Below are 8,856 nucleotides of genomic sequence, written 5' to 3' on the forward strand. Positions count from 1 at the left end.
AATTATTTATGTTAAAATAAGAAAAAAAATGAATATATTCACAGAGAATATTTGCCTTAAAATGACAGCTAAAGCAACAAAAATCACGTCCAGGATGCCTAATTTGCCCTAAAATGTCGGAATGTTTTCGATTTTCTTTGGATCAAAGTGCAATTTTCATTGAGATAGAGATTGCACCTTATTAAATTTAGAAGCATTTAATTTTGACATTCATTTGATTACTTGATTTGCAAACCTAAGTTGATATGACCATTTTGTCCAATATAAACAATGATACCATACAATGTGGCTTTAATACTTCTTTCAAGGGAAAAAAACAGAATCAATTCCCTTGGTAGAGGAATAAAAAAAAGAAAACTCAATCCAAAAGGGTAACGTGCAATTTGAGACGCGAGAACGTCACTTATTACGCCCCAAAAACAAAAACTTTTTTTTTTTTGGTAAATAAAAACAAAACTTTATTATTCTCATAAGTCATAGCCCAGCTATATTAAAAAAAAAAAAAAAGGAAATAGGAGGAAGAGGTGGTCTATATTGAGATTTTAATTTTAATTTTATTAAATATTATTTTAATGATTAAATTAATCACTTAGGAGTAAGCAAAAAATTAAATATATTAAAAATCTATTTGAAATTGTAATTTTTGGATTTTTTATTTTATTTAAATTAAATTTAAATATTAAATATATATTAGATTTTAATTAAATTGTTAATTGAAAAAGTAAAAAATAAAAAATTAAATCTAATTAAATTATATATTTATTTATTTATATATTTTTTAAAATTTATAAAATAAAATAATTATTTTATTTTAAAATTTATTTAAATATATTAAAATAATATATAAAAAATAAAAAAATAAATATAAAAAATTAATGAATTAAAATGATAAAATTTTATTCATTTCAAATCGATTCAATTTTAAAAATATTAATTTAAATTTAAATTATATTTTAAATTTTTATAACATTATATATTTTTAAAATATAAAATAAAATTCAATTCAATTTAAATCATTATTATCTTTAAAACCAACTGACCTAAGATATTTATTTACAAAGTATTTGAAAGGATGTCAGAACCAGTTGGCGTGCATTTTATTGCCCCCTCTGCCAACGCATCAGAATCTCAAAAATAAACCCAAAATTCTGATGGCATATTCTTATATTCCTGATTAATTGACTCAAAAGTCAGAATCAAAACTCAAAAAAAAAAAAAGTTTCTTGTTTGTTTTCAAATTTCAATCAACAACAAAACATAAGCGTAGATCCGACGCAGATTAAGTAAATGGTGTGGTCCAACAGATGCTCTCATTTTGTGTCCATGGATTTTCCAGCAAACTGTGTACTGATAATTTAGTGGTCTAAAGAAATATTGGGTATGCTAAAGTATGAGCCATCACCGGCATTAGCTGTCATGATAAGTAGGATGAATTATGAATGATAATTTTATAAGCTTGATGCTGTGTGTACCGCCTATCCTCGACTTTGATTTTAGAAAGAGATCAAAGATTTTGAAAAATATATATATTAAATTTTATTTTTAATAAATAATAAATCAACCGAATTAACTTTATTGCTAACATTGTTCTGCTTTTGTAATTATTTGAATTGAAATTCCCATTCACCTGTTCAAATATAATAAGATGCGATTCCATAAAAAAATTAATTGAAAATGCGATACCATTGTATGGGAAACATTACTTAGAATATTATTTTTATTAGAAAAAGTACGTCCTAAAAGATAAAATTTGACTCCAAAATTTTCATTTTGTGAAATAAAGTATGATTACTATTAGGCATTTAAGCCATATTTCATATATAGAATAATAGATTAATCAAAATAATAATTATTTTATATTATATATGATTTATATTTAAAGAGAGGAACAAAATTAGAAAAAAATTAATTATGCTTTTAATATAAAATGATTTAATCATTTTGAAATGAAAAGATTTATTTTTAATTTATAAAATTTAACTTATATATCATGTTATATCTTTAAAAACTATATAAAAAATTTTTAAAAATTTTTTATTGATAAATAAATTATTATATTTTAATCTTTACATATATCAAATATAAAATAAAATAACATTATTTAACTTAATTTTATTTTAACCTACCATAATATTATATATCAAATAGGGCATAATATATATCGTATAACGGTAATTATTTGTTAATGTTTCGTGATAAATAGCTAGTGTTTAATTCAATTGAATAGGGTCAATGAACGTCTTTTGCGAGGCCTTTGTGGGTAAGCCCAAGCAGACAGCCCACTCTTTTTTAGATTTCAATGACACAACAACAAAATGCCAAGTTAAGTCCGTAAAACCAAAAAGGGCAAAAACGTGGACTGTTGAGAGTGGGATTTGAACCCACGCCCTTTCGGACCAGAACCTTAATCTGGCGCCTTAGACCAACTCGGCCATCTCAACCATTTTGTTAATAATTTTTCTGCAAATATTTTAAGTCTTATTGATAAAAGATCGTTGTCTTCAACTTTCAGCTTCTGCCAAATGAAGCAACGGAGAACCAAAAACTGATCAATTTGTATTACCAAAATCCTTTTTTTTCATCCAAACTTTTATCAACAAAAAGCTTTTGCAAAATACAACTGGAAGATGACAGAAATCACATCCAAAGATGACCTCAAGTGGCCTTAAAACTAATTATAAGTAGGAAAAAAGTTTCACTTAAATGGGCGCTCAGTGAGTCTCATTCTGTAACCTACGCATTGATCTAAGCAACCGAAAGGAAAAGCAGAAAACTGATTATTTGCAACAAATTTTAGTGTATTAAAGATCAAAAACCTAAAACATAAACATCATCTAGATTTTGCTACTATAGCCTGTATTTGCTCTAGCTTTTTTGAGCTACACAGCAAATGATCAAAACCCAAATTGCAGAAAATGAGATAATTATATGATGATGATAGTAAAGAGATGCTTTTGAATTACTACTGTTGCCTGACATATATTTTGTTGGGATGCATAAGCTGCCAATAAATTCACCTCAACCACATATTGGTATGCATATGCAGATGATGAACAACATCTGGCTAAGTTAATAGGAACTTAGAATATATATGGTTGTAACAGAACCTGTTGGGTTGTTCAATAATCATCAGGCAAAATAAACCAAGTACTCAAATGTTAATTGCAGTATCATATTATACTTGATGATTTATCTAGAAATGGTTTGAAAAATTAAGAATAGGAACAATATTCAGTATGTCAAAGATGCCTCTTTTGCTTATTGATTCAGCTTGTAATTCCATCAAAGTCACCAAGTGGTAAAAGCCCTCAATCATACAAGGAAGAAATGAAATAATTGAGAAATTGCGTCAGATGGTGTGGAAGCATAACATGCAATGCACGTCTAGTCCATTTCACAATCATTCTTTTCAAATGTAAAAAGTTGTCTCCCATTAAATAACTTCTTGATGAGTAAAGCATGATAAACAGCTGCTTAATTATTATAATTAAAAACCTTGTACAGTTAAATCTTTGACTATCTATATACTCTATATACTTATCACTTAGTATACACTTCATTATGTGCAATAGAACAGGATAATTCATTTGTACTTTTCAAGGTGATGATTTGATAAAAGCGATCATTAGATTAAATTCTTACCTCCGGATCCTTTTTTTTTTTTTTTAATTTGTTAATATAAGGGGTCCTAAAGTTTTGCCTGAATCTAATTTTTCATCGGATGGACACACTCTTTTATATTGACTTAATACACTCAAGGTTTTATTTTATATCAATATTTCTTATAAAAATCAATTTTTGTTTGAATCAATTGAAATAAGTTGCCCACAAAGATCTTTTTAATATAGAGTATCCTAATATGAAAAGAAATTAGTATAGAAGGAAAAAGTTGGACAACGTGAGAAAAGAAAAATGAGAAAGGATATGTCAATGTCATAACGATTCAAAAAGTAGATTGGGTAAGGAATAAACATTTGGTTAAAGCTTGCTAATTCCTTCTCTTTGTCACTAAAACCCATTTAGAGTGCAGCAATCAAGATGCAGTATGGTACAAAAATTCTAAATATAGCATGGAAGTCCATCCATAATAGATTTGCAAGGTCTAAATTTCAATCTAAGGTCCCGCAAGGGTGTTTTCTTTTTTTTTTTTTTCTTTTTTTTTTCCTCAATTGCGTATTGAAATAGAGGTGACTTGCAATTCATGCAACAGTCAAAATTTTATCTCATAATATTTTTGGATTACGACTGAAGTTTAAAGTTAAGACTCTAAATCTTAGAACCGACTCCAATATCATTAAACTAACATATCATATGTTTGTTTCCTTCATTAATTCATTGATATTTTTAGTTGGAAATGGAATTTGATATCCGTAGCTCAACATTCAACTCTATTAGTTTTTTAATCAAAGTATATTCAATTATTCATAGAACAATAAAGCTTGTATATGTTACAATTTAAAAGATGTTTATCATCCCCTTCAACGCAAAACAAAATTGCTCCAAGGAAATTTTTTTTTCTTGTTTTGCATCAATACTGTGAATCAGATCTAATTTCTTCATCATTGAAAAATTGAGAAGTGGGGTGATCATCTTTTTCCTCTTTCATTGAAAAAGCTCCATTTGCCATCAAAACAAAGCTCCAGTAGCTTATAATCATGATTCTAAATTTTCAACTCGTGAAAAGCACCAAGCAAAGTGAGCTTTCACATATATAGTTAGACACAGTACCTTTAGCAGTTCAATTATTGAAATTAAATTCAAACACTAAAGGCATTGCATAGGGTTTAATTAATTTGAAATCATGAAATTCAGCAAAGGACATGGTGGGACCAAGATTTTTTATGACAAACTTAGATTTTATATCACATGCAATCATCCAAATGGGCAGCAGGCAAAGGTCAGACTCCATATCTCAACTATTCTTTGTACATTGATATTTACCATCTCTTTTGTCACTTCCCAATCACTCTCTCTGTCATTTTTTTTTTTCAAACCACTGATAATTTTTTGTGGTTTTAAATTATTGGTTTCATTCCCATGATTAAACAAGCAATAGAAAAAATCAAGAGTTTATCTTTATGTGATTGATTTCACTTGAAATTGCATTATTCCCTAAAGCAATAAATATCAACTGATTTTTTGTTAAGTGTTAATAAAAGGAAGCCATCAAACCTGAAAAATGATTGATCTTCCCTTAACCTTTTTTATTGCGAAATGAGGATTTAAATTGAAATTATTTTTAATATACATTTGTGCTCGAATCAAATATTTAAATATAATCTCGATTTTCTTATTTTTTATGATCTTCTTTATCCTGAAAGGCATAAAGGATTAGAACTTGGCGGCTTGAACCATTCATGTGCTCAAATTGCATCAAATTCATGGATTCAGGCTCATCATGATTGTTTTTTTAGGCATAAGATTAATTTTTCCATATTCGATTTTAAAAAAATCTATATAACATATACTAATTATTCATGTAATTATGGTGAGTGGGCTTTGTCTTGCTTGTATTGCCTTTGTTCAAAGACAGTAATAGACAAGCATACTACCTCCTAAAATTTCCTTTTTCTGATTCTTTGTCGTTGAAATTTAGGCTTAGCTTTAGTTACTTCTTTTTCCTTTGGCATCGGAGTTACGTTACGATACAATGACGCAAAATTATCAGCTCAGTCTAATTCACCAAATATTATTAAATTATTATTATTATTATTTTACAAAGAAGGTTGTAATCTAACATCTAAAGTTATGTTGGATGTATAAAATTATTTATTGATAGAATAGGATAATAAAAAAAATTATTTGATACACTGACAATGGATATTTTTAACTCCACAAGTAAGGTTCAGATAATAACACATATATTTTTTTTAAATTAATTTTTTTAAATATATAAGGGACATGTGTCATCATCTTAGTTCAACTTGTGGAGTTTAAAGACTCTACTATTAGTATATTTGATAATTCCTCAAGATGATAATCATCTTATATCATATTTGATTTGTATCTAAGAAGAAAGATAGGGTTGGCAAGAAGGATAAATATCTTCTTGGCATATGATTATTCAATCATTCTCAAGTAGAGATGATTATTTTTAATTCATAAGATTAAACTTTCATGTTTAATTATACTTTTAAAAATTATATCAATATTGAAATTATATAAACTTTGAGAAAAGATAATTTTGATAAATAAATAAATTATCTTATCTTAATTCTTATATACATCAAACACAAAATAGGATGATATTATTTAATATAATCCTATTTATAATATCATCTTATTCTATCTTATCATAATTTTGTGTACCAATATGACCTAAACATAGAAAAAAAATTAAATTCTAAACCTATTTAATGTCATTTCTTAAAATTAATTATATGAATAAATTAAATTAAATCATAGATTCTATTAATTAGTATTAATTAAATCACAATATAAACTATTGTTTCTTCTTTTTCCGGTGTCTTTAGTACTCAAAGAAACTAAAAAACAAAAAAAAAAAAATCATCTCAACTTTAGAGTTTAGGTTTAATTAAGAGAACTTGGACATTTGTCTTTTGTTTTTCACAAATTGGTATGCTAAAAGTAATTTAAAAAAAAAAAGGCATTGAAAAATGTTGTAGTTTAAATGTTCTTGTCTTGACTTTAAGGACCATAAAATATAAGTGATTAAATACTTACATAGCATTATCCACTTAATCTACTTGACTTATAATTCGTACATATCTAGCTTGTTGGTGAAGCTGAAGACTATTGACCTATTGTTAGTTATATGTTTTAGCAAGAAAATTAAATATAAAGCTCTAATATCTAATTGAAGTCGAGGCATAATTACATTTTTTTAATTTTTTACAAAAAAAAAAAAAACGTAATATAAGAGTTAGACTTTGTTTGGTTGAGATATGAAAAGACATAAAAGATAAAAATCTTAATATAATAATTAAAATTCATAATAATTTTTTTATTTTATAATTTAATTATTAAACTAATAAATTTTTTATATCGGATTTTCTCATTCATATTAAGTAAAATTTAAGAGATTATAAATGTTAGAATTTGAATATTCGTATTATCAGATATAATTTTTTTAAATAATTACATAAAAAGTCCATTTAAAAATTATATTCATGGCTTTGAATTTTTTTTCATCCTTTAATTTGAAATTTAACATCAAAATAAAGTGGATTTAACAAGGGGAAAGATTCTTTCTTATAGTTATGGTACTTGTGGATATATGTTTTTAAAGGAATATATGAAATTATTGTTTCTAAATAAACATTAAATTCTTAATTTAATGTAAATTAAGAATGACAAAAGAAGTAGAGAAACCTTATAACGTGCGGCCAACTCAAGTGTGAAACACGGTACAAAGGGAAACAGCTGTCGGCCATGTAATGGTTAGTAGTAGTTGGAAGTCCACAGATCGTGTTGTAGACGCTTTGGTTAAGTCTTCTTCTGTACGCTTCTAATTTGATTTTCCACACAAAGAAAATGACATAATTTATGATTTTGCCCCAAATTTCTTCCTTTCTTTTCCTTTTTTAGAAGAGGATCGTGTCGTGAGAAAAACAAGAAGATATTGATTGCAATGGATTGCAACGAGACTTTTTAAGATTTGATTTTGAGTTAACAATTTTTACTTATTTTTTTATTTATTTTTTTCATTTTTGATTGAAAAATAAAAATTTTTTGAGTGAATTAAAAACTCAAAAATGGTTTATGGCCAAAAATAAAAATATCTAAATAAGATTATGTTAAAATTGTAAACATCTGATTTTGTTTATGTATATATTTTTTAATAATAATATTTTTTTTAAAAAATAATAATAATATTGGTTTAATCATAATTAAAAAAAAAAAGAAAACGAAGAAGACAAACAAAAAATTCAAATAAAAGAAACAAAATGGAAAGGGCTGGTGCCAGCGAGTGCCGTGCATGGCACCGTTGGTCACCCACGCCTTGTCACTACCCCAGCCATCATACCATCCCCTCGTCCAGTCCCTTCATTCCATTAGCACATGTTACTACCATTCAACCATATAAAACACTCAATCTCCCTCCTTTCAAATCTGGCTGAAACTCTCGGAGATCCTCTGACTAGAGCACCAAAAAAACACGCACCCCTACCAACCTCTTAGACGAAAAAAAACTAAACAACCCCCCAAATACCCAAAAAGATTTACGAAAATACAAAAAAAAAAAAAAACAGTCATCCCCGCAAGGAGGAACCCGACGTCGAGTCACCTGCACCAAAAAAGAAATGTATCAATTAGTTTTCAAAAAAAAAGAGAAAGAAAAGAATACCGAAAACTTCAAAACTCGATCTATGTGAATCAAGGCAGCTTCCGGTGAAAGGAGCACCAGATCTGAACTCAAGAGGTTGAACGAAACCTCTTGATCAATTTTGAAGTTTTCGACCACCGACGACCATCGCGGCCAGTACGGTGCTTCGACGATCGGACGGTGAGAGCGCCAGACTTTTTTCAGAGCTTTCTCTCTTTTTTTTTTCTCAAAAATAGAAAAATGAACTGAAAAAAAAAAGACTGACTTTTATAAAGAAAACATAAAAGCAAAACGGCGTCGTTTTGAGCATAGGGCCAAAACGATGCCGTTTCAAGCATAAGAGGATTCGCGAGTAGATCGAACCCGACCTGAGATTCGGGCAAATCGCCATTTCAATCCGTCTCAGCCACTCTCCAACAGGTTCAGATGAACAGCTAGTGAACCGATCGAACCGATCAAACCGGTCTGAATCGCTGAATCACCCGAACCATTGATTGAACCCCCGAGCCGTTAGACTGGTCCAAACCAGCATTGACTAGACCGTTGACCGATCCGGTTTAGGTAAAAAA

The 8,856-nt window shown here is 28.0% G+C and overlaps 1 non-coding gene across 1 annotated transcript; it reads right to left on the reverse strand.

Annotated features, from left to right (window-relative positions):
- Positions 1-2,360: 2,360 nt before the first annotated feature.
- On the reverse strand, positions 2,361-2,441 carry TRNAL-AAG (transfer RNA leucine (anticodon AAG)). The gene has a single exon. It is a non-coding gene; the product is annotated as a tRNA-Leu (tRNA).
- Positions 2,442-8,856: the final 6,415 nt, after the last annotated feature.

The sequence above is a fragment of the Durio zibethinus genome, chromosome 12 (assembly GCF_047325235.1).
Source record: "Durio zibethinus cultivar Kanyao isolate XHJ-2024 chromosome 12, ASM4732523v1, whole genome shotgun sequence".
Lineage (NCBI taxonomy): Eukaryota > Viridiplantae > Streptophyta > Magnoliopsida > Malvales > Malvaceae > Durio > Durio zibethinus.